This window comes from Palaemon carinicauda, chromosome 37, assembly GCF_036898095.1.
Source record: "Palaemon carinicauda isolate YSFRI2023 chromosome 37, ASM3689809v2, whole genome shotgun sequence".
NCBI classification, from domain to species: domain Eukaryota; kingdom Metazoa; phylum Arthropoda; class Malacostraca; order Decapoda; family Palaemonidae; genus Palaemon; species Palaemon carinicauda.
The window spans coordinates 64,842,912-64,870,405 of NC_090761.1; the positions used below are offsets into that span (position 1 = coordinate 64,842,912).

Sequence of the window (27,494 nt, forward strand, 5' to 3'; positions counted from 1 at the left end):
ATTAAGTTCTAAAGGTGCTTTTCCCTTTCAGTACAAACAGGAGACTTTAAACCAATGGTGTTATGGTCATAGTTAGCCATGCTTATAAAATTTTGTAGTGTATTGAATTACACCATGTATGAAGCATGTTGCCACTGTCTCACCACGATGAGGTCATGACCTTCGAGACAGGGGGGACGTCCACTGTACAAGATCAGTACCATGCACCCACCTCCATGTGTTGCGAGCACATATTGGGAGCACATGTCACTAACACTTGAGCGTCTCTGGAACCCCAAACCAGAGCGGATCAAAGTAGTAACAATCAAGAGGTTTGTGATCACCCCAACATTGAGACTACCCCGACATCCTGAAACCTTATTTTGAGGGGGGTTCTAAGTCCCTCGCCATAAGGTAACGGAACCGTTTACTAGCCGGTTTCCGACTTTTGCCAGAAACCGGATATTCCAAAACACGCCTTTAACACTGTAACCAACCCGTGACAGAGTCACAGAAGTAAGCCAGGAATCAGCGTGAATCGCGCATGAGCGCTATGATGTGCCTTTACACCTCACTGAGCCCAGACAGGCTCAGCCAGGAATCAGCACATTACGTCACAGAGGTCAGCTAGGAATCGGCATACTTTTGCAAGTCTTTCCTTTAAGCCTAACTGACCCGGACACAAGAGATTTAAAAAGCTGGAAATAAAGTAAGAGGCGACTTAGACTCGTAGAGTACTTTCCATTGTTAGTAATTTTTTGTTAATTAGGTCACAGAGGCCAGCTAGGAATCGGCGTAGTTTTCCGCTTATCTTTATCCCTAACAGACCCGGACCTTGGAGATAAAAAGCTGGAAATAAAGTAAGAGGCGACTTAGACTCGTAGAGTACTTTCCATTTTTAGTAATTTTTTGTTAATTAGGTCACAGAGGCCAGCTAGGAATCGGCGTAGTTTTCCGCCTATCTTTATCCCTAACTGACCCGGACCTTGGAGATAAAAAGTGGGAAGTAAAGTAATAAGTGATATAGACTCTTAGAGAATGTTAGTAAAGGATTTGGCTAAAGTCTCCTGCAATTGACCATTAGCATACCTTCATAAATTAGCAATGATACCTAACTCAGTATATCTAATTCGTTCCTTTGGCTCTTGCTTCCTTTCTCTATAGAGGACTACTTTTTGACTATCACTATCAATACTTTCTTTACATATATTGCCGTCTACTTTGGGTTCTTATGCCTATTTTCTTCCTCAGAGGACTAGGCTACTCTGTCAATATATCTAACTTTTCTTCCATGAAGGGCTACTCTGGTCAGTACAGTCACTGGTTTTCTTTTCATTAATTAAAGACTGAAATCAAGATACCTTGTAAAGTTGAAAAAGCTTTAGCAATATTAAGGAATGCTGAATAAAGTTCTATTAGGAATCAATGAAAGTTTGCCTGCCTACATCACAAACTGTCTAAGAACATAGAATGTCCATAAACTACTAGTCTTATGTTCTGATAATCCAGCGATAACATTTGAGAAATTAAAAAAAAAAATAATGTTAAATTACACAAAAAACTGAGATTAAAAACTTGCAGCAGGAGAGACATCACGGGCAGCAGAAGGGACGTCATAGGTAGCAGAAGAGACGTCATGGGCAGCAGAAGGGACGTCATAGGTAGCAGAAGAGACGTCATGGGCAACAGCAGAGACAGCACGGGCAGCAGCAAAGACATCACAAGCAGCAGAAGAGACAGCACACGCAGCAGGAGTGACTGGTTTTGTTAAACCTTGAACAGCCGCACTCTGGAGCCTTTTACGGTACCTAGCAACAGCCTTTACAGCCGAGATAGCAGAGGGAGAAGGCAGGCATGGATCTTGGGGTTCACTGGTGGAAGAGTGGTGGTGTTGGCCTACACGCTGGACATCCCATGTCTTGTGAGGTGTTGGTGTAGGTGTGTCTGTTGCCCGCAATACTTTGTAACTCCATTTCATCAAACTCATCACTCTCCACATCACATTTAGAGGTTGCTCATAATTTTTGTCAGTTTCAGACCTATTTAAAATCTCTTTCAACATTATCATCTTCATTTTCAATTTCACTTGGCAACAAAGAACAGTTTGGGGAAAAATATTACCCACATAAGTTTGTATGTTAGTATTTTAATACGGTTTTGGGGTAAATATTATCCACACAAGTTTGTATCGTATCAAGGTTATTGGGTAAATATTACCCATACAAGTTTGTATGTTATGTGATAAAATTTAACCAAAGCAAAATATACACAGACCCAAGATGGCACGAATGTGGATACACTACATCCAGCATGAGAACTAATAAGCCAACTGAAGCTACTCATAGACCCACTGGGATGCCACCACCCATACGTCTGTGCGTTCATGAAACAAATGGGTGCAACGTAAAAATTACCCACAACAGTGTTCTAGGGTTATATCTACCCGACCCCAATAAGTAATTATGCAATAGGCTTGACTTTCTATCTTTAGGGTAGTCATGGCAAGTAGTAAATTAATATTACCATAATATACTGTAGTATTTTTTTGACATACCTTTTATTCGAAGAGCTGCTATGTCTTTTCAGAAATCAGGTTTCTCTCTGAAATCAGAACAAAAATAAATTGTTGTGCCATAAAAATCCTTTTCAAAAAGTGCTTAAATGGATACGAAATTTATCACTAAAACTTGAATAACGTATTTCCTAAAATCAAGGTTTCCTTACAGTACAACAAGAAGTATTTCATATTAGAATTAATTATACAAATCAATTAAACAAACTTATAATTATTAGAAATAACAATTCAATAACCCTGGATAAGTATTGTTATATCACCACCTTGGATAGGTTTCGATGGGTCGATTTTTACCCGCTCCAAAAAAATTCATTAAAAATTCATTTTGAAGCCAATTCAATACCTTCTAAAATAAAACAAAAATTCAAAGACTGTTTAATATTCAAAAAGAATAGATAAAGGCCAAGTCCAAAATAAATATTTATTACAAATAGATTAAAAAAAGTATAAAAAAATGACCACAAAAATATTCAACTAAAATCTAAATATAAAAATGAACAAACTATTCTAAGTACTTATTCTACAATAATTGAGCACCCTTTGGTCAGATCCAGGACGGTTGGAGGAACAACAAAGTAACTCATCAGTGTCCACATCACATTTAGAGGGTTGCTCATAATCTTGGTCAGATTCAAAGCTATTCAAAATCTCGCCTTCAACATTATCATCTTCATTTTCAATTTCACTTGGCAACAAAGAACAGTTTGGGGAAAAATATTACCCACATAAGTTTGTATGTTATTAATTTGATACGGATTTGTTGTCAATATTATCCAACTGAAGCTATAGAGAAACCGAGTGGGATGCCTCCACCCATGCATCTCTACGCGCAAGAAACAAATGTGTTTAAGGTAAAAATTACCCACAACAGTGTTTTAAGGTTAAATATACTAGACTAAAATTAGTAATTGTATAATGTGATTGACTTTCTATCCTTATGTTAATCACAGCAAGCAGTAAATTGATATTAACTTAGTATACTGTAGTAGTTTTTTTGACATACCTTTGATCCGAAGAGCTGCTAGTGTCTTTTCGGTAACCAGGTTTCTCTCTGAAATCAGAACAAAAATAAATTGTTGAGCTATAAGCACGCTATTCAAAAAGTATTTATTTAATAAGTGTCTAAAACTTCAATATTTTTTTCCTAAAATTAAGGTTTCATTTGAGTTTAACAAAAAAAATTTCATAGTAAACTTAATTAAACAAACCAATTAAACAATCTTATAATTAAAAATAACAGTTTAACCATAGTTTCAGAATTAGCTTACAGAAATGGCCTATGAACCTGGACACTATACATCAATCTTACTTTAAGACATACTTCCATACAATCAAGTTTTCTACCCCCCAAAATACCTGACACATTAAGAACTACCTAAACACCAGTAAGTCCAAAGTTCTCTAAAGTCCGTTGGCTTGAATTTGCGAAATGTATTTAATTTATTTATATATTCTGTATATATACATATATACTGTATATAATATATATATGTATATATATATATATATATATGTCATATATATATAATATATATATAATATATAATATATATATAATATATAATATATATATATATATATTTTATATATATCTATATATAAATATATATTTTATAACTATAAATATATATATTTTATGTATATATGCCCCCTGTGGCCGAGGGGGCATATAAAAATTAGAATAGCGCCAACGTTATCCCTGCGTGTCGTAAGAGGCGACTAAAAGGGACGGGACGAGGGGGCTGGGAACCCCCTCTCCTGTATAAAATTCCTGCGAGACATCGACAAGGAGATGGAGCTGGGGGGAGAGTGACTGCTCCCCGCACTCTAGTTTTGGGGTGTTTGAATGTGCGTGGATGTAGTACGATAGAGAGTAAAAGATGTGAGATTGGAAGTATGTTTAGAAGTAGAAGGATGGATATACTGTATTGGCCTTGTGTGAGACAAAGATGAAAGGAAAAGGTGAAGTGATGTTTGGTGAAATGTTTGGTAGAGTGTCTGGGATTGAAAGGGGAAGAGCGAGAGAGGGTGTGGCGTTATTGCTGAGTGAATGGATGACAGGTAAAGTAGTGGAATGGAAGGAGATATCATCTAGGTTAATGTGGGTAAGGGTTAGGTTGGGTAGGGAATGTTGGGCGTTTGTCAGTGCGTATGGGCCGGGTAGTGAGAAAAGTGAAGAAGAGCGGAATGAGTTCTGGAATGAATTAACTAGGTGTGTAGAAGGACTGGGTAGAAGGAATTATGTAGTTGTTATGGGTGACTTAAATGCTAGAGTGGGCGCTGGAGAGGTAGAAGGTGTCATTGGGAAGTATGGTGTACCAGGTGAAAATGAGAGTGGTGAGAGACTGGTAGATATGTGTGTTGAACAAGAGATGGTAATAAGTGCTAGCTTTTTTAAAAAGAAAGATAAAAATAAGTATACATGGGTAAGAGTGGCAAATGGAAGAATAGTAGAAAGGGCATTAATGGATTATGTGTTGATAACTAAAAGAATGTTCGGAAGATTGAAAGACGTGCACATGTTTAGGGGTATGGCTAACGGTATGTCTGATAATTTTTTGGTGGAAGGAAAATTAGTTGTAGCAAAAGAGTGGGGGAATAGAGTACGTGGATGTAAAAGGGAGCTAGTGAGGGTTGAAGAGCTAATAAAACCGGGGGTAAAAAGTAAATATCAGGAAAGGTTGAAAATGGCATATGACGAGGTGAGAGTAAGAGAAACTGGTAATTTAGAGGAGGAGTGGAAGTTAGCAAAAGAAAATTTTGTTGGGATTGCAAGTGATGTATGTGGCAAGAAGGTTGTTGGAGGCAGCATGAGGAAGGGCAGTGAATGGTGGAATGAAGGAGTGAAGGTAAAAGTGGAAGAGAAAAAGAGGGCTTTTGAAGAATGGCTGCAGAGTAATAGTATAGAGAAGTATGAAAAATATAGAGAGAAAAAGGTGGAAGTAAAGTGCAAGGTACGTGAGGCAAAGAGGGCAGCTGACCTGAGGTGGGGTCAGGGACTGGGTCAGTCATATGAAGAGAATAAGAAGTAGTTTTGGAAAGAAGTGAAGAGAGTAAGGAAGGCCGGGCCTGGCCGGCGAAAGAATTGAAGAGACAGTGAAAGATGGAAATGGAAGGTTGTTAAAAGGAGAGGAGGCAAGGAAAAGGTGGGCGGAATATTTTGAAAGTTTGCTGAATGTTGAGGATAATAGGGAGGCAGATATAATTGCTGTTCCAGGTGTTGAGGTGCCAGTGATGGGAGATGAGAATGAGAGAGAGATTACAATAGAGGAAGTGAGGAGAGCACTAGATGAAACGAGAGTAGGAAAAGCATCTGGTATGGATGGTGTGAAAGCTGAGATGTTGAAGGAAGGGGGTGTGACTGTACTTGAATGGTTGGTGAGATTGTTTAATGTGTGTTTTGTGTTGTCAATGGTACCAGTAGATTGGGTCTGTGCATGTATTGTACCACTATATAAGGGTAAGGGAGATGTGCATGAGTGTTGTAATTCAAGAGGTATTAGTTTGTTGAGTGTAGTTGGAAAAGTGTATGGTAGAGTACTGATAAATAGGATTAAGGATAAAACAGAGAATGCAATCTTGGAAGTACAGGGTGGTTTTAGAAGAGGTAGGGGTTGTATGAATCAGATTTTTACAGTTAGGCAGATATGCAAGAAATATTTAGCAAAAGGTAAGGAGGTGTATGTTGCGTTTATGGATCTGGAGAAAGCATATGATAGAGTTGATAGGGAAGCAATGTGGAATGTGATGAGGTTATATGGAGTTGGTGGAAGGTTGTTGCAAGCAGTGAAAAGTTTCTACAAAGGTAGTAAAGCACGTGTTAGAATAGGAAATGAAGTGAGCGATTGGTTTCCGGTGAGAGTGGGGCTGAGACAGGGATGTGTGATGTCGCCGTGGTTGTTTAACTTGTATGTTGATGGAGTGGTGAGAGAGGTGAATGCTCGAGTGCTTGGACGAGGATTAAAACTGGTAGGCGAGAATGATCATGAATGGGAGGTAAATCAGTTGTTGTTTGCGGATGATACTGTACTGGTAGCAGACACAGAAGAGAAGCTTGACCGACTAGTGACAGAATTTGGAAGGGTGTGTGAGAGAAGGAAGTTGAGAGTTAATGTGGGTAAGAGTAAGGTTATGAGATGTACGAGAAGGGAAGGTGGTGCAAGGTGGTGCAAGGTTGAATGTCATGTTGAATGGAGAGTTACTTGAGGAGGTGGATCAGTTTAAGTACTTGGGGTCTATTGTTGCAGCAAATGGTGGAGTGGAAGCAGATGTACGTCAGAGAGTGAATGAAGGTTGCAAAGTGTTGGGGGCAGTTGAGGGAGTAGTAAAAAATAGAGGGTTGGGCATGAATGTAAAGAGAGTTCTATATGAGAAAGTGATTGTACCAACTGTGATGTATGGATCGGAGTTGTGGGGAATGAAAGTGATGGAGAGACAGAAATTGAATGTGTTTGAGATGAAGTGTCTAAGGAGTATGGCTGGTGTATCTCGAGTAGATAGGGTTAGGAACGAAGTGGTGAGGGAGAGAACGGGTGTAAGAAATGAGTTAGCGGCTAGAGTGGATATGAATGTGTTGAGGTGGTTTGGCCATGTTGAGAGAATGGAAAATGGTTGTCTGCTAAAGAAGGTGATGAATGCAAGAGTTGATGGGAGAAGTACAAGAGGAAGGCCAAGGTTTGGGTGGATGGATGGTGTGAAGAAAGCTCTGGGTGATAGGAGGATAGATGTGAGAGAGGCAAGAGAGCGTGCTAGAAATAGGAATGAATGGCGAGCGATTGTGACGCAGTTCCAGTAGGCCCTGCTGCTTCCTTAGATGACCGCGGAGGTAGCAGCAGTAGGGGAGTCAGCATTATGAAGCTTCATCTGTGGTGGAAATGTGGGAGGTTTGGCTGTGGCACCCTAGCAGTACCAGCTGAACTCGGTTGAGTGCCTGATTAGGCTGAAGGAACTTAGAGAGTAGAGGTCCCCTTTTTGTTTTGTTTCATTGTTGGTGCCTTGGTATATGGATGGATGGATGTAAATAAACATATATATATATTTATATATATATATATTTATGTAATAATATATATTTGATATATATATATATATATATATATATATATTATATATTTGTATAAATAATATATATTCAATATTGTATATATATATGCATATATATGTATATATATATACATATATACATAAGAGAATCCAGACTTTAATGTATTAATATATATGGCTTATTTGAAATATATATATATATATATATATATATATATATATATATATATAATATGATATATATATATGTATATATATATATATATATATATATATTATATATAAGATATTATAATATATATATATATATATTATATATATGTATATATATAATCATCATATATATAACATAATATAAAATATATATATATATATATATATATATATATATATATATTATAATATAATATAATATAATATAATATAATATATATATATATATTATATATATAATATAATATAATATATATATATATATTATATATATAATATAATATAATATATATATATATATTATATATATATGTATATATATATAACATAATATATATATATATATATATATATATATATATAATATATATATATATATATATATATATATATATTCAAGATCGAAAGCTATTTTAAAGGTATATTTTAGGTAATTAAAAAATGGTACAGTATATATATGTATATATATATATATATATATATATATATATATATATATTACATGTATAATATATATATATATATATATATATTATATATAATATATTATAATATAATATATAATATAATATATATATATTATATATATAATATAATATATTATATATATAATATAATATAATATATATATATTATATTTATATTATATATATAATATAATATATTATATATATTTTATATATATAATATAATATAATATAATATATTATATATATATTATATATATAATATAATATAATATATATAATTATATATATAATATAATATATAATATATATATATATTATATATAATAATATATATATATAGATATATATATAATATATAGATATATATATAAATATATATATATATATATAAATATATATATATATAAATATATATATATATAAATATATATATATATATAAATATATATATATATATAAATATATATATATATATAAATATATATATATATAAATATATATATATATATAAATATATATATATATAAATATATATATATATATATATATATATATATATATATATATATATATATATATATATATATATATATATATTCAAGATCAAAAGCTATTTTAAAGGTACATTTTAGGTAATTGAAAAATGGTATAGTCCATGAATATTATCTGGGAATTCAAATTTTACTTCCTCAATATTAATTTTTGTTTGCTCTCTTTATTTTTATTTTTATCATTTGTTAAAAGTGAACAGGATAAGGATATTCTAGTTGATGAACTACAATTCATGTATCGTCAAACTGATTTATTTTAAACACTCATCCTGGAAAAAAAAAAAAAATCTTCATTCATATTAATTTATAATTAAATATGTTTTATAAATCCATTTATAATACCAAAAATTAATATTGATCAATAAAGATTTTGCGTTAGATTTAAAAACTTTCTATATCCGGAAATGCTCATTTATACTAAAACTACTATTTACTTTTTGCCTAATTACAAAACAGAAAAGTGAATGACTGTTTAGTCAAAACAAAAATATTCCATTTTGAACGAGGAGTTGGAATTCATAATTTTAGAAAATACAAAAATTTCAATTTGAATTTTTCATAATTACAAAACAGAAAAGTGAATGACAGGCAATTTTCCGACTGGTAATTTTCTCCATGACAATTTTCCTCTCTGGCAATTTTCCAAATGGCAATTTTCCGTGCACGTATTATAAGTATATATACAACGATTACCTAAACGAAAATTCTAAGTTTGTAAAACAATCATAAATAAAAAAAAGTAATGATACTGAAAACATAATTTTTAGAAAGCAACGATGTTACTGAAGCTTACCATCTTAACTTGCCATAAACCATTTTGATTGGAAAACTGATAGATATAGAGGATGTCATAATAATCAGAGGTAATTAGATTAAATGTGTTATTCCTGAACTAGATATCAATCTTTGGTACCATCGTTCAATTAGTTCATTATGCATGTTGCATAAGATTTCTCATAACTCTGACCATCCTTTACATTCAGATCTCCCTGGACAATTCTATCCTGTTCGTAATACTAGACAGACAGTTAATTCTAATCGCCAGGTCTTCTCCATCACGAGGCTCAATACTACACAGTATTCTGGAAGTTTTATTCCAGCTGTTACCAAGTTGTGGAATGATCTCCCTAATCGGGTAGTTGAATCAGTAGAAATTCAAAAGGTTCAAAGTTGGAGCAAATGTTTTTATGTTGACCAGGCTGACATGAGTCTTTTTATAGTTTATATATGACATCTGTTTTTGACGTTGTTAATGGTTTATATAGGACATATCTATTTTGACGTTGTTACTGTTTTTAGAATGATTTATTGTTAATTTATATATAAGTATTAATGTAAATATAAATGGCCACCCTTGGAGACACTCCCTAGCTAACAACACTGGTTATAAATACACCCTAAGGACGCGTATTATCACCTAGTTTTCACGTTGAAAATTACACTTATAAGGGTTATTGAATAGTCCTGGTTCCTGGTTCCTTATTGCTCACTCCGCAAAATAAGTTTGCGGGCACTCTATCTCTTTATAGATAGGTGCAAAGCTTCTAAGCTTATTCTTATTATTAAGTTTATATCATCTGTGCCTTAAATAAATTAATATCATAATGAGGTTCTCAATCTTTACTTTTATTCCCTTCTACTTTGAAATTGGATATGATAACACCTTGCTATCATCAGTTTTGGCAACCTGTTGTGGTAATCAGTTTGGGCTTCTTAAACTCTTCTTTTATATGCATTGCCCTACCTATAAATGCAGCCAGATCCCTGCTAGGATTTTTCAGCGTACCTAAACTTATTTCTACATTCTTTAGCTGTTCTAACTTTGGGCATAAAAATAAATGTTCGGTGGTGTCTTCTTCCTCTTTGCATAAATCAATAGAGTCTAAAGTAAAATATATAATCATATAGCAGATCACTAGAAGTACTCACCATTAAACCGTAGGTATTCCAACTTTCCTTTTCGAGAAATAGATCCAAAGGGCACACAATTCCGACCACAACTAAAAAATATTAGAAATCAGACTTTGACAAAAACTGGTCGGTTGATATGGCTCTATCTAATTGAGTAACATCCAGTGAAGGTTAATTATCTGGTAACTACCTAAGGAAGGTAACAACCTCTCAAAAACTAGTTGGTTGATATTGCTCTATCCAATTGAGTAACATCCAGTGAAGGTTAATTATCTGGTAACTACCTAAGGAAGGTAACAACCTCTCAAAAACTAGTTGGTTGATATCGCTCTATGTAATAGATTAACAGCCAGTGAAGGTTAATTATCTGGTAACTACCTAAGGAAGGTAACAACCTCTCAAAAACTAGTTGGTTGACATCGCTCTATGTAATAGATTAACAGCCAGTAAAGGTTAATTATCTGGTAACTACCTAAGGAAGGTAACAACCTCTCAAAAACTAGTTGGTTGATATCGCTCTATCTAATTGAGTAACATCCAGTGAAGGTTAATTATCTGGTAACTACCTAAGGAAGGTAACAATCTGTCAATGGGGTAGGAGCATTTTTCTTTATTTTTATTTTGGGGGTCGGGGGTGTTAGGTTAAGGTTAAATAGAACTGACGGCAGATTGTATCAACAACAAAATAGTACTTTATTATTTTGACGGTATTTGAAACAAAGTACAATTTGTACAGGACGACTATCGTAAAACACCGGTATGCTTGTTTGGTGAATTTGCTGACGATGCGAAGTTTGTTATAAACTCGTTCGCAATGTTGATCAAGGCAAGGCTATAGATTTTCTAAGCCTATATTGCATTTACTTACGATCTAATGTATATATATATATATATATATATATATATATATATATATATATATATATATATATATATATATATATATATATATATATATATATATATATATATATATATATATACGTTGTGATACTACCACCAGAGGGTTATGGGGTCCTTTGACTGGCCAGACAGTACTTCATTGGATCCTTCTCTCTGGTTACGGTTCACTTTCCCTTCGCCTACACAGACACTGAATAGCCTGGTCTATTCTTTTCAGATTCTACTCTATTTTCATACATCTGACAACATTGAGATTACCAAACAATTCCTCTTCACTGCAATTGTTCAGTAGCTACTTTCCTTTTGGTAAGGGTAGAAGAGACTCTTTAGCTATGGTAAGCAGGTCTTCTAGGAGAAGGACACTCCAAATTCAAACCATCGTTCTCTAGTCTTGGGTAGTGCCATAGCCTCTGTACCATGGTCTTCCACTGTCTTGGGTTCGAGTTCTCTTGCTTGAGGGTACACTCGGGCGCACTATTATATCCAATTTCTCTTCCTCTTGTTTTGTTAAAGTACTTATAGATTATATAGGAAATATTTATCTTGATGTTACTTTTCTTTAAATATTTAATTTTTCCTTGTTTCCTTTCCTTACCGGGCTATTTTCCCTGTTGGGGCCCCTGGGCCTTGCTTTTCCAACTAGGGTTGTAGCTTAGCAAATAATAATAATAATAATAATAATAATAATAATAATAATAATAATAATACAGCGTATGTGACATGGTAAAATAAGTAACTTTTAATCGATTTTCTAAATTTTCCTTTTGTTTTACTTGGAAGCGTATATATTTTTTCACTAGTAGCAATATTTTTGCATAAAGCATAACTTATATCTTTTATAGATTGATTCTGTTAGTGTTAATGATATTGGTATTCATTACAGATTTACCCCCAAAACGGTTAGCAACGACGCTGCACATGTCATGATGCCGTAACATTCATTAACATTCATTTGGAAGTTCACATGTGGCAAGAGGAAAGAGGAACGTTGCTATTCTTGGTAAATGTGGCCTTTTATCGTTGCTGTATCTTAAATCATTCAGTATTTCTGAATAGCATTTACGTAATGTAGATTTTTCTTGATAAACAGCCAGTAAGTTGGACTGGATTTATGTTTATTTTTTTCACTATATGTAAAGAAAGTTTAGATTAGAAAAAAAAAAAGCCTTTTCATTATCGTTGCTGTATCTTAAATCATTCAGTATTTCTGAATAGCATTTACGTAATGTAGATTTTTTCTTGATAAACAGCCAGTAAGTTGGACTGGATTTATGTTTATTTTTCTTACTATATGTAAAGAAAGTTTAGATTAGAAAAAAAAAAAAAGCTTTTTCATAGTCTATAAATGCCATACGTAGTGCATCGTCATACTCTTGATTTTTTTCAATAGCTGGTTAATTACTTGGATGTTGAAAATAGTATTGATGCAAATGAGTAATTTCATAAGAATCGAAGGATATCTTCTCAAACATCTTTATGTAATTTATGTAACGGATGTTTTAATTGCTTATGATTGACCCTCATTATGAAACATCTTCCTGGAATCTCAAATAATGTAAATAGATTTAATTTTGATGGAACTTATAAATATCACGGAAAACATTGCTTGGAGTTTTGCCCCCTTGATTTTTTATACATCATTGTTCCTTTGAAAGTGAATTATAATAGAGATTTTATGATTTTTAAGAACCTTCATGCAATATTATCCCTTGAATCTGGTAAGGTGTCCAAAAAGGGTATAATTTGCTTAATATGGGACCTTCCAACTCACCGGCTATTCATTGAAAATTCTCTTTATAATTGCTACTTTTAGTTTGGGTGTAATCACCTAACTACCCTGAAATTTTTCATTACGTTTTTATTCAAGCTTTTTTCTAATGTTGTGCTTAGAGTTGGCTAGATAAAGGCTCAATTGAGCACAATTTCATAAGTAGAAATCATAAAAATAGACAAATGGTTTTATTTCTTTTATATTTGCTTATTTTTTTTCTTATTCGTCAGTGGGTATTTCTTATTATGCCTATTTTCTAGTCATCTGCTTCAAACTTTGAGCTTTCTCTTCATTTGTTGAGAGAGAGAGAGAGAGAGAGAGAGAGAGAGAGAGAGAGAGAGAGAGAGAGAGAGAGAGAGAGAGAGAGAGAGAGAGAGAGAGAGAGAGAGAGTTTAATTTGTGAAAGTCTCTCACACACGTCCTCAAAATCTTATAAATGGTAAAATAAACGTTAAAGCCAAATTATTATCATTTGCAATAAGCCTTTCTAAAATAGTTTTATATCCCCAACTTTTAAGTTTCCCGGTCTAAAAAAAAACCACTGTATTATGTTGGTAAGAACAATTAGATTTAGTAAGAATTAGCATATGTTAGAAATATCACACATAAATTCAAAGAAAAATCAAGCTCTCCACGCTTTCTTATATATATATATATATATATATATATATATATATATATATATATATATATATATATATATATATATATATATATATATATATATATATATATATATAAATATATATATATATATATATATATATATATATATATATATATATATATATATATATACTAAATATTGTGAAGAATTTTCTTCACTCTTCTTCTTTTAATCGTATTTTTAGCTCTCTTCTACTAATACTATAGCTACCCCTTAAACATTCTCTCCTACATCTAGTTTTCTTTAATGAAACATAGGGAGGACTAACCTAAACTTGTTGACAGTGGCGCACGCCATGCTCGTGACGTCACAGCGTAGATACGCACGTTAGAGGGCCTTAGTGTAACCACGGCGTATGTTGGTTCTTTCCTTAACTACATGGGTCGAGATTAAATTCATAAACTGCCTTTTTGATACAAATTCCAATAATGCTAAATTAATGCATCCTATATTTCTCAATACCAATTAAGGTTTGTTAATTTTAAGATGTATGCCCATCGTACCAGTCCATTGCTAATTAATCATTTTAAATATTAATTTTTAGCAAGCCAGAATAGGTAGGATTATTGTATATATAACCTCCCTCAGAGCAGCAAGATTTATCTGAGTATTTAGTACAAAATCCTGCCTCCTCTGCACTCCTTTCAACAATATATTGCCCTGTCCTTAAGTCCCGATATGGCAACCCAAATGGATTACCATGCGCATCATGACCGTCACTTGTTTGGCAAGGTGAAGCCAGGTGATCTCTTCGACCGTAGTGTCGACCACATTCTACGAGGAGCTGCCCTGGCCTGCTGACCTGCCTGGTCATTGAACCCGGCCAATTCTGGCTCACCCCACTCTCTCTTCCAAAACGTGTCTCACCAACGAGTCCTGTTGCTGCCGGTCGGAGAGATTGAGAAGAGGTCCCTGGTGTACCTAGTTGCAGCCACAGTGAGAATTCTTGGGGTGAGCCAGGCAAGAGTGCAGCGTGCCAATTAGTGCAACAACCAGGTCAACAGCTATCTCGGGCATAGGACTAAACTTCAAAGGAGTGCAGGTACTACATCAATGGCCATTTAGTTTTCCCCCATTTTTTAGTAGCTTAGACTAATTTCAACTTTATAGGGTACCTGGCTAATTACACTATTCGGACTGTGTGCGGTGGGATTGTGTGTATATATTTTTTTCTATACAATTTTTTGCGTTTTGAGATTAACATAGTCTCTGGGTCACGTGGGCCACGTGCCAGACCCCATTTGGATTTTTATTATTGTAGACCACGTGTCTAACTAACTAATTTTCATCATTTTGAATTGCTTTCTTTTTATACCATTTTTTGCCTTTGTTAAGATGTCCGTTTCTTTCATGTAAATTTGTGAAATAAATCAATATTAGGTTAATTAAACCTCTTTAGTATTTTTGCTCCCTCATTTATTTTAATGTGTGAAATGAATAGTTAATCACAGGACAAAGTACTCAGTATTTAAAGAGAAAATCTAAGTAAGTCTATAGGTGGTAACAGCGAGGTACTTTGCATTAATATATTTGCTTCGAAGGTAAAGATCCTTATCTTTAAACTTTTAAACTACTTTACATCACTGCTCCCATTTTGGATTTTGTCTACCTTACATTAACGTAAAATAACTGTCCAGCATTTCATTGGGGTAGCTGGGACGGAGCCGGAACAGAGCCTGAGAATGAAATGACTATAGACCTGACAAAGCTAGAGTAGGCCATAAATTATTTCAAATCGTGTGGAGTGCTTAGGCCTCTGGACAGTAAAATTTCCCCCTTTTGTATGTAGAGTGTTGGTTTGTGAATTGTGACAGTAAAGTATTAGCAGGGTGTTTGTGCCCCGAGAGTAAGTGCTCCTATCCTCCCCTGTTGAACTTTGTGTAACTGTTATAAGGAGACTTTCCCGGACTAAGTTCCCACTCAGAACGCAACCATTAAAAAATTCTCCACACGAGTGGTCCTTCGAACCGGATCTTTTACCTTTGACTTGTGAAGCATTAACGTAATTAATCAGCTTGATTAAGCATATAGTAACTCGCTATATCACTTACCCACACGCACACAGCCAGTTTGTCGAATGTGTAATGCCCAGACTTTAATTGGGAAGAGAAATTTGTAATCAACATGATCTTTTTGTATCGACCACGTGTTTAAGGAAAGAGCTACGTAACCAGGTTAATTTGTTGCTTGAATGTTCTCTACAGAAAGACTAGAATTTGTCGTAGGAACTTCACTTTGTCTCGGATCCGTTCACCCACGTGTGGCGGAATCCACTTATACCAGAAAGTTCTAAGCTACTTGAACTAAGGTTTTTTGTTGTTCAGACGCCCGTGTTTACTGCTCAGCTAGAGCGCCGGTGTACTCGTCCTGTCAACTAATTTTGCTAGCTAAGCATCTAATTTGTAACATTTTGTACCTTGGTCTACCTTCCTTTGTGTCGTTTACCTTCCCTAACCAACCTTAACCTTTCTAACTAACGTTCCCGTATACCTAGCACGTGTCCTTGTCCTAAAGAGTGAATTGGTGCAACATAATTTTAAGTGTTCTTACAAGTAACGTAGAAACTTAACCCCAAGTCCGTTTCATTCCACGTGTTTGTTCAGAGATGGCGGATCTTGTTTACAGCCCAAACTAAGGGTTCGTAATTGTTTGCTACCGTAAGTAAATTACTGCGTGTAGGTAATTTAATTTCCTTTAGCGAGGAAATATTGTTTTTGTCCTTTAGCGAGGATATTTTTGTTTTACCTCCGCGTGAGGGAAATTTTATATTTGTTTAGCCTCCACGAGAGTGCTCTTTAAAGTCGCTGCCTTGTGCGCCAATCTACATTTTGATTAGTTCAGTGGTCGCCTTAGTGCGCCCGTAATTGTGAAATCGTCACAACAGTGTCAGCCTCGACCTGTTATTTTAAGTTTTAACTTAAATCTTTACATTTATAAGCCCTAGCGCTTTCTCATATGTTTTGCTTCTCATAAATAACTTAATTAGTCATTATCGCCACGTGCGTATATAATTCATTTTTAGCAAAGTCTAAAGTCACGTGACCTGGGCATCGTCTGCTTTGTTGGACCCGGTCACTTTGAATTTTAAAGTAATTTCATGAGTTATGTTTTTTGTCCATTTAACTTTTTCTCCCATCATGAGTAAATTTAGATATTCATTTATCACTCTTGCAAATTTGTAAAGTTTCATTTTTACATTCCTTTAAAATTCAGATTTATCCCTTGTTTTGTTTTACGAATCCGTTCATCAAACGTGGTCATTCCAAGATGGCGGACTTCATGTTTAACGTAAACATCCCTCAACCGCCTAAGGCGGAAACGCTTAGCCCCGAGGAGATTAACGCTAGGCTTAAGGAACAGGGATTAACATTCACCTTTGTTTGTGAGGACGCAGACCTCGCACTTCATGGTCTGGCTTCTGTAGATTTTCCCAGCATGGGTTCAGAAGCCGTAAATCATTTTAAAAACCTTATTGGTAAAGTGAGAGACGAACTTTGCGATTACAAGAATTTTTGGAGACGTCATTACAACCATCCCATTGTTAAATTAAACTATCCCGTGCTTGCTGCCTGTTCGAGTAAAGTTGAAATTGCATTCAACAGCCTCATGGCTCATCCTAATTTAATAATTAATCCTAATCAGTCTTGTTCTTCAACGAAGACGACACCTTCAGTGACACGTCCCGTTGTAAATGTCATTAACGATCCCCTAGTTGATCCTTTTAATGTCTTGGCAGTCAAGCACAATGTTCATAATTTTGTATCAACTCCCCAATCTTCACATTTCAATACTATGTTGCCAACACGGCATACGATTAGTAATTTTGAGTCAGCCCCACCTGCTTTATCCTCATCTCCAAACCTTAAGCCACCCGCGTTTAATCGCCCTCAACCCCCTTTATCTTTGCCGCCGGTGACAGTCCGTCCCGGAGAAAACCCCATTCATTGTCTTAAAATGGACCCCCCTCGTGGTAGCGCAAATACCACTCAACTTAACCGTGTGCGTGATGGCCAGCAGAGGCCTGTACCGGTAAATTCAATAATTAAAACTGTACTATCCCATGGACCAGTGCTCACGTTGCCTGATTGTCCTATTCTTAAGCCCGTGACATCCGCTCCAACACGTGTTGACGCTAAAACATCCCCGTCAAGATTTGAAACCCGCCCTCAGAAAGAGCCGCGTGGTCACAATGTTAAGACCTTAGCAGTCAGAAAGGAACCTTGTGCACTGACGGCGGATTTAGCGAAGGTCACACATGTAGACCTAGCACCGGAGCTTAGAGCGTGTTTACAAATAACTTTGCTTAAGGATAACGGTACCATGAACACCATTCATTATTTTTATTCAGTCCTATATGACGTCACATTAAACCTGTATTATTTTTGCCAAGTCGTACAGCAACATTTTTTCAGTCAATCCCATGCTTTAACTTTAAAACGTAAGTTTAATTCTTGCCTTGACAATTTGTCATTTTATTATAATCCCCCTGACATCCTTCAGCTCGTACTGAATATAAGCTTTGCTTTTAAAAGTCACCTTGCAAACGTTTCCCTTGAAGATGACATCCAAGACCTTAGTTGTCAGAAAGACGATGTCCCCATGGACCTAGTTTGTCCCAGTTTATCATTCATGCTAGTGCCAAATAACCTTTTACCTTTAAACGCCGAGAAGGAAGTAACTTTTCTCCTTTTGTCAGGCGATGAATACAAAGTTTTCATTACGCCAGTAATTTTCTTTGTAAAATCATTTAATGTAAAACGTTGGGTGTCAGACCGGGATTGGGATTCACCCCCATAATTTTTAATTTGTCATTTGGCCTGACTTGTTGCTGAACTCGACCGTTATTGGCATACGTTTTGTTTGCTCTATCCGTACCCCTAGGGTGGGAAGAATTGAGTGTTTTTAATCCTTTAATTACTATTGCATCGTACGTTTCAAGTTAACACTGATCATTTACTTATATTAACGCTTCCGTGAAACATTGCCTGCGTGGTTCAATTTTCCCCAAATTCACGCGAAAGCATAACTTTTGATTCAATTGATTTCAATTAACGTTAAAGGCGTTTTGTTAACTTTAAACGGACGATGATGTGAAGAACAACTTCACTCATCATTCAGCCAGTAACCTTATCTCGCTCATACTAACAAGTAGTAGAATCACATTTGCCGGAACTAACCCCTCTCCCTTTTTTCTCCCCTTTATCCCCAGGGTGTGAAGAATTTTCTTCACTCTTCTTCTTTTAATCGTATTTTTAGCTCTCTTCTACTAATACTATAGCTACCCCTTAAACATTCTCTCCTACATCTAGTTTTCTTTAATGAAACATAGGGAGGACTAACCTAAACTTGTTGACAGTGGCGCACGCCATGCTCGTGACGTCACAGCGTAGATACGCACGTTAGAGGGCCTTAGTGTAACCACGGCGTATGTTGGTTCTTTCCTTAACTACATGGGTCGAGATTAAATTCATAAACTGCCTTTTTGATACAAATTCCAATAATGCTAAATTAATGCATCCTATATTTCTCAATACCAATTAAGGTTTGTTAATTTTAAGATGTATGCCCATCGTACCAGTCCATTGCTAATTAATCATTTTAAATATTAATTTTTAGCAAGCCAGAATAGGTAGGATTATTGTATATATAACCTCCCTCAGAGCAGCAAGATTTATCTGAGTATTTAGTACAAAATCCTGCCTCCTCTGCACTCCTTTCAACAATATATTGCCCTGTCCTTAAGTCCCGATATGGCAACCCAAATGGATTACCATGCGCATCATGACCGTCACTTGTTTGGCAAGGTGAAGCCAGGTGATCTCTTCGACCGTAGTGTCGACCACATTCTACGAGGAGCTGCCCTGGCCTGCTGACCTGCCTGGTCATTGAACCCGGCCAATTCTGGCTCACCCCACTCTCTCTTCCAAAACGTGTCTCACCAACGAGTCCTGTTGCTGCCGGTCGGAGAGATTGAGAAGAGGTCCCTGGTGTACCTAGTTGCAGCCACAGTGAGAATTCTTGGGGTGAGCCAGGCAAGAGTGCAGCGTGCCAATTAGTGCAACAACCAGGTCAACAGCTATCTCGGGCATAGGACTAAACTTCAAAGGAGTGCAGGTACTACATCAATGGCCATTTAGTTTTCCCCCATTTTTTAGTAGCTTAGACTAATTTCAACTTTATAGGGTACCTGGCTAATTACACTATTCGGACTGTGTGCGGTGGGATTGTGTGTATATATTTTTTTCTATACAATTTTTTGCGTTTTGAGATTAACATAGTCTCTGGGTCACGTGGGCCACGTGCCAGACCCCATTTGGATTTTTATTATTGTAGACCACGTGTCTAACTAACTAATTTTCATCATTTTGAATTGCTTTCTTTTTATACCATTTTTTGCCTTTGTTAAGATGTCCGTTTCTTTCATGTAAATTTGTGAAATAAATCAATATTAGGTTAATTAAACCTCTTTAGTATTTTTGCTCCCTCATTTATTTTAATGTGTGAAATGAATAGTTAATCACAGGACAAAGTACTCAGTATTTAAAGAGAAAATCTAAGTAAGTCTATAGGTGGTAACAGCGAGGTACTTTGCATTAATATATTTGCTTCGAAGGTAAAGATCCTTATCTTTAAACTTTTAAACTACTTTACATCACTGCTCCCATTTTGGATTTTGTCTACCTTACATTAACGTAAAATAACTGTCCAGCATTTCATTGGGGTAGCTGGGACGGAGCCGGAACAGAGCCTGAGAATGAAATGACTATAGACCTGACAAAGCTAGAGTAGGCCATAAATTATTTCAAATCGTGTGGAGTGCTTAGGCCTCTGGACAGTAAAATTTCCCCCTTTTGTATGTAGAGTGTTGGTTTGTGAATTGTGACAGTAAAGTATTAGCAGGGTGTTTGTGCCCCGAGAGTAAGTGCTCCTATCCTCCCCTGTTGAACTTTGTGTAACTGTTATAAGGAGACTTTCCCGGACTAAGTTCCCACTCAGAACGCAACCATTAAAAAATTCTCCACAAATATATATATATATATATATATATATATATATATTTAGTATATATATATATATATATATATATATATATATATATATATATATATATATATATTAGTATATATATATATATATATATATATATATATATATATATATATATATATATATATATATATATATATATATATAAATATATATATATATATATATATATATATATATATATATATATACTAAATATATATATATATATATATATATATATATATATATATATATATATATATATATATATATATATATATATATACTAAATACAGAGCAAAATCGTTGCAAAGGTAGAGTACTTGCAGATTCAAGAATTTTTTTTCCTTTTTTTTAAGTTATTCTGTATAGATTAACTAAGGAGGCTTACTTATATCCAAGTCAACTTTAATTGGGTTCTCTGTAAGCTAGTATGCACATTGATTACTATATATATATATATATATATATATATATATATATATATATATATATATATATATATATATATATATATATATATATATATATATATAATGATCAGTATGATTAAAATAGATCTATGGAAAATCACTTGGATGATTTTTATAGTACCATATGAACTTTCCGAAATACCAAATCCACGCAATAGATGGCGCTGTTTAGCGCACCTTTTTCTTTTCTTTCTTTTAAAGTAAGTTTTTTTGTCTTCCCCTTACTGTTTTTTGTATATATATATATATATATATATATATATATATATATATATATATATATATATATATATATATATATATATAGTATATAGTATATATATATATATATATATATATATATATATATATATATATATATATATATATATATATATATATATATATATATATATATATATATATGTGTGTGTGTGTGTGTGTGTGTGTGTGTGTGTGTGTGTGTGTGTGTGTGTGTGCTTATATTATTTAATATTAACAGTTGTCAGTTACTACTTTTACATTTATTTTGGTATTTGTTGTTAAAGAACTTACCGTAATATCGTAATCGTATCCAACAGTAATGTTACAGTAGTCACAGTAGTGCACGCATGAAGTCGACACTTAGTGGCATCTGGACTTCTTGCTGAACATTTCTGCAAAATGCATCTATATTGTTGAAAATTCTATCATCATACGGAATATGATTGCTTATTCACACTAAGGAGAAGGTACAGTAGGATCTTAACTGATACAGAGTTTATTGACATTCAATGTGTTGTGTCAACCTAGCCTACAGTCAAAGATTACATTGCACATCTACTTAAATTTTTTAAATAGATTTCTTGTTTTCGCGAATCTTGATAGAATTTTATGTTGATACATGTTGGGAAAGTATTTGTATCCTTTTATCATCCTTCTTCAAATTGGGAATAAAGGGATCTCGGTGACAAACAGGTAAATTTGTCCTAGGTTAAGCCAGCCCTAAGTAGCCATTTGTAACGCAGCCTCGAAGGAAATAGTCGGTAAAGTTGTACTGTATTACAGATTCTCATTTCGAACTGAAAATATATGTTTTCTAAAGGAAATGACGTGATTTAACCGAAGTTGGCCTTCATTTCAACCGCAAACAGACAGAACAACCAGTTCGACTAACTTCAAGTAGCCGAACTGGTTGCTGTTGTTGTGGATGACATGAGGGTGAAAACTGGTTAAATCACGTTATTTTTTATTGGTTAATGTCTAGGAGAGGGCCGCATGAAGTTATCAGTGATATTCAATTTATTGGTAAAGTTTTGGATTCAACCAAATTGGGAAATGTATTATATTAATATATTTTCCTAGTAAAGCACGTGATAACAAAACACTTCTTCTCAATACATTATTGTCGCTAATGCATACTTAGAGAAAAAAAATATTTCAGGAATTGAAGGTCTTGACTTTTTCTAAGTTTAGTGTATATCTTTCCATGGGCACGCAAGGTAGCTCTTGTTCGTTTGTATGTCTGTTTTCATCTTACTTGGCTCCGCCCCATTGCGTAATGTGACAATATTTACTTGAATGCGCATTTGCTCCTCCCACTAATGTCGCTCCTCCAATCAAAATACTACTGGGTTCTTTTCAAGGGTTATTATTGGACGATTCATTGGTCTCTCAGTCTTGTTTCAAGGATCTGTTTTTCGTGCAATATAACATTGTAAACGATACTCTTTTGTTTTTTTCCCTATTTCATTATGGGAGAAACCCGTGATTGTCGTTTGTTTTCGGTTTTCAAAAGTTCCGGTTTCTATATTTTCATCACACGTCATTTTACTGTCATGGATCCTCCGGTACGGTTGTGTGAAATATGTCGTTATTCCTATTTTGATGTGATCGGCCGATTTCATGGGAATTATAATGGAACTCCTGAAGTAGTGAATCGTTTTCTAAGGGAGCATTCCGTATTACCTTTAAGTGTCCAGTGTGGTAAATGTGATTCGCCTTTACATTTTCGTGAGGATAGACGTGTGGTATTGTACCAAATCTGAACGTATTCCAGTACTTGATGATTCAGAAGAGGGTCAACCACAACCTTCCACATCTTCATCGTCATCTTCCGTTTAAGGTAAGAAGTGATTTAACAAAATATATATATTCAAATTTACCCCTGGTTAAAGGGGGGGTCGCAGGGGGGGCGAAGCCCCCCCCGGTAGGGGTACAGGGCCCCTAGGTTAGGTTAGGTGGGTTTGTTAGGTTCTGTGGTGCCCTGAAAATTACTGTGGCCTTAAGGGGGGGTCGCAGGGGGGGCGAAGCCCCCCCCGGTAGGGGTACAGGGCCCCTAGGTTAGGTTAGGTGGGTTTGTTAGGTTCTGTGGTGCCCTGAAAATTACTGTGGCCTTAAGGGGGGGTCGCAGGGGGGGCGAAGCCCCCCCCGGTAGGGGTACAGGGCCCCTAGGTTAGGTTAGGTGGGTTTGTTAGGTTCTGTGGTGCCTTGAAAATTACTTTGGCCATAAGGGGGGGTCGCAGGGGGGGCGAAGCCCCCCCCCCGGTAGGGGTACAGGGCCCTTAGGTTAGGTTAGGTGGGTTTTTTAGGTTCTGTGGTGCCCTGAAAATTACTGTGGCTTTAAGGGGGGGGTCGCTGGGGGGCCCTACCCCCCTCCCCCCGGTAGGCCTAGTTAGGGGTATGGGGGAGGGGTGCTGGAACATTAATTATTCATTTATTGCAAATATCATTCAATGCCCCAACACCCTCCCCCCCCTTCCCCCACCCAAAACCCCGGTTCCCAAAGGGTGTCCCCCATAATTGGTGGGATGAACTAGGGTATACATAGTAAATCTCTAAATCGGTTGGTTTGCAGTCAAAATAAACGTTAAATTCATTGAAACCACACTATTTCTGATGCAACAAATATATTTTTATTGCATTTTTCCAAATTTGGCTGAAACTAAAAATTTACCAATTTATTTTTACTAGAATGTGTAGGAATGTATGTAAATAGTGGTATACGAGTGAGATAATTTAGTGAAAATCAATAATAGTCGTGTAAGGACAGTGAGACACGCGTCACCAAGATCAACTGATACTTTATTCGAATGTGCACGGAAGTATATTACAAGTTTCGGACGGAAAGGTAGGATGACGTTGGCGCCAAATCAGATTGAAGTGCCCGCCAAAATACTGTATATGTGTTTTCTTACACTTACAAATATATGAATTATGGGTTAATAGAAACATGTTATGAAATGATACATATATCAAAATGTAGCTCTGGTAGAGCGGAATATATATACATAGGAAACCACAGTGTGGCGAAGAGAGAATTTAAATAAATAAGTAGTTTGTCGATTTTCTGGACGACGAAAGGATCGGTGTCCTTACAAGTACTCCCCCCCCCCCCAAGACATCGGGCGGCATAGAGGGCTGATGATCAATCTTCGTATCTTTTCGGGTGTCGGAGGGTTCCTCTTGTTTTTGAACGGAGGGGCGCGCTGGCGGTCGGTGTAAGGATCTCGTCCTCTTGTCGTCGTTTGATGATTTTTCTTTCGTTGGGCGGCTTGTTTTGAGGCGGAACTCTGGATCTGCCAGGTCCAGCGGAGGCGGTGTCGCTTCCTTCGAGAAACGCTGGTTTCACGCGGTCTATTGAGACCCAGTCCTCTTGGCCATGGACGTCGAGAAGGAAGGCTTTCGTTGTCTTTTTTATTACCAGGTAGGGACCTCGATAAGGTCTAGTCAGTGGTTGTCGATGAGCGTCGACACGGACGAAAACGTACCTGCAGTCATCCAGGCTTTTTGGCTTGAAGTGCTTGGTTCTGTCCTGGTAAGTTTTGAGACACGGCCTGAACTTCCTGGCGATGTCCCTTAGGTGATCCAGCTGCGTGTCGTCGTTTGATGAGGGAAAGAATTCGCCAGGAACTGCGAGCGCTTCCCCGTAAACATTTTCGGCGGGCGAAAGTTCGCCGTCTGTGCGAGGGGCGGTGCGAAGGCCGAGGAGTACCCAAGGAAGTCGTGATTTCCAGTCCCCGTCGGTGCAGCTCGCCATCAGGGACGCCTTGAGGGCGCGGTGAGTTCTTTCGACCATGCCGTTTGCCGCGGGGTTGTATGCCGTGGTGCTGTGGAGTGTCGTCCCCATCAGGTTCGCCAAAGCGAGCCATATTTCTGAGAGGAAAGCGGGGCCTCTGTCAGTCGTGATGTCGTCAGGAACGCCAAACCTGCTCACCCAGCTTGACAGGAGGGCTTCGGCGCATGCTTGAGTCGTAGCTTCGGTCATCGGCGATGCCTCCAACCACCTCGTGGAGCGATCGATGATCGTAAGTAGGTAGCGAGCGGATCCAGAAGGGGGCAATGGTCCCACGACGTCGATGTGTATATGGCCGAAACGTCTTTTTGGCTGGGGAAAATCGCCTACCCCCGATTCGGTGTGACGGCTGACCTTGCTTGACTGGCAGTTGATGCATGACTTCGCCCATTCCCGGGCATCCTTTTTTATCCCTGGCCAGACAAACTTTTCAGACAGAAGGCGAGCGGTGGTGCGTCCTGAGGGGTGTGAAAATCCATGGATGATATCGAATATTTTCCTTTGGCAGGAGGCTGGTACCCAGGGACGTGGGCGGCCCTTGCTGGTGTCGCAAAGAATAGTTACTCCTGCTGGTCCGAGGGGGATCGCACTTATCTTGAGCGCGGATGGCCCCGTCAGGTGATCCTGTGCTTCTCGGTCGGTGCGTTGTTCGGTTGCGAGCTTGGCGTAGTCGATTCCCAGGTGGATCACGTCTATTTCAATCCTTGAAAGGGAGTCCGCGTCTGGGTTTTTCTTTCCTGGGACGTAACGTATGGTGCACCCGAATTCGGCGATTGATGCGAGATGACGTTGTTGTCGGGAGGACCATGCCTCCGTCGATTTCGTGAAGGCGTGTACGAGGGGTTGATGGTCCGTCGCGATTGTGAAGGGGGTACCCTCCAAGATGTGCCTGAAGTGGCGGACGGCGAGGTAGACGGCGAGGAGTTCCCTATTGAAGGTGCTGTATCTTGTTTCGGCGGGTTTCAATTTCTTGCTGAAGAATGCCAGCGGTCGAGGAGAACCATCGACGAGTTGCTCAAGCACAGCCCCACAGGCGACGTTGCTGGCGTCGGTCGTTAGTCGCAGGGGCGCGTTGTCGTCGAAATGAGCCAGGGTGGTGGCATTCGCAAGGGCATCCTTCGTCCGAGCGAATGCCTGTTGCTGGGGCAAGCCCCACTCGAGTTTTTTTGCTTTTCCTTTCAGGACGTCGTCGAGGGGTGACAGGGTTTGTGCGATGTTGGGGATGAAGCGCCTGTAGTAATTGACCATTCCCAAGAACTCCTGAAGTTGGCGAATGGTCGTAGGCGTTGGGAACTTCCTGATGGCGTTGACCTTGGTTGTCATGGGGTTTACCCCGCGCGAGGATACGCGGTGACCAAGGAAATCCACTCCCTCCGCACCGAACGTGCATTTGTCGAAGCGTACGACTAGGCCGTTCTCCTGTAGGCGCCTTAGGACGGTGCGGACGTGTCCCCGGTGTTCCTCCTTGGTTTTCGAGAATATCATTATGTCGTCGACGTAGCAGACGCAGAAAGGTAGGTCACCCAGAATGCTATCCATTAGTCGTTGGAAGGTCGCCCCGGCGTTGCGTAGACTGAAAGTTGAGTATGCGAAGGTGTAGGATCCTAACGGCGTTACAAAGGCAGTTTTCGGGATATCTTCCGGGAATACGGGGACCTGGAAATAAGACTTGAGGAGGTCCATCTTGGTAAAAAACTTTGCGCCGTGTAACGCGTTCGTTAGGTCCTGCATGTTGGGCAGCGGGTAATGATCGGGTGTTGTGATGAGGTTGAGGCGCCTGTAGTCGCCGCAAGGTCTCCAGGACCCGTCCGGCTTTTTAACCATGTGCAGGGGTGATGCCCAGGGGCTCGATGCTTTCTTATAGATACCCATGCGT

At 37.1% G+C, this 27,494-nt stretch overlaps 2 long non-coding RNA genes across 2 annotated transcripts in view; one reads left to right on the forward strand and one right to left on the reverse strand.

Annotated features, from left to right (window-relative positions):
* Nucleotides 1-2,529: 2,529 nt before the first annotated feature.
* Nucleotides 2,530-10,824, reverse strand: LOC137628963 (uncharacterized). The gene is made up of 3 exons (XR_011041413.1): nucleotides 10,761-10,824; nucleotides 3,558-3,605; nucleotides 2,530-2,580 (listed from the first exon to the last, which is right to left on the reverse strand). It is a non-coding gene; the product is annotated as an uncharacterized lncRNA (long non-coding RNA).
* An 11,309-nt stretch (nucleotides 10,825-22,133) lies between these two features.
* LOC137629738 (uncharacterized) overlaps nucleotides 22,134-27,494 on the forward strand; it is an 86,480-nt gene continuing 81,119 nt past the window's right edge. The window contains exon 1 of the long non-coding RNA XR_011041598.1: nucleotides 22,134-22,295. This is a non-coding gene — a long non-coding RNA (uncharacterized lncRNA). The remainder of the gene's footprint in view (nucleotides 22,296-27,494) is intronic.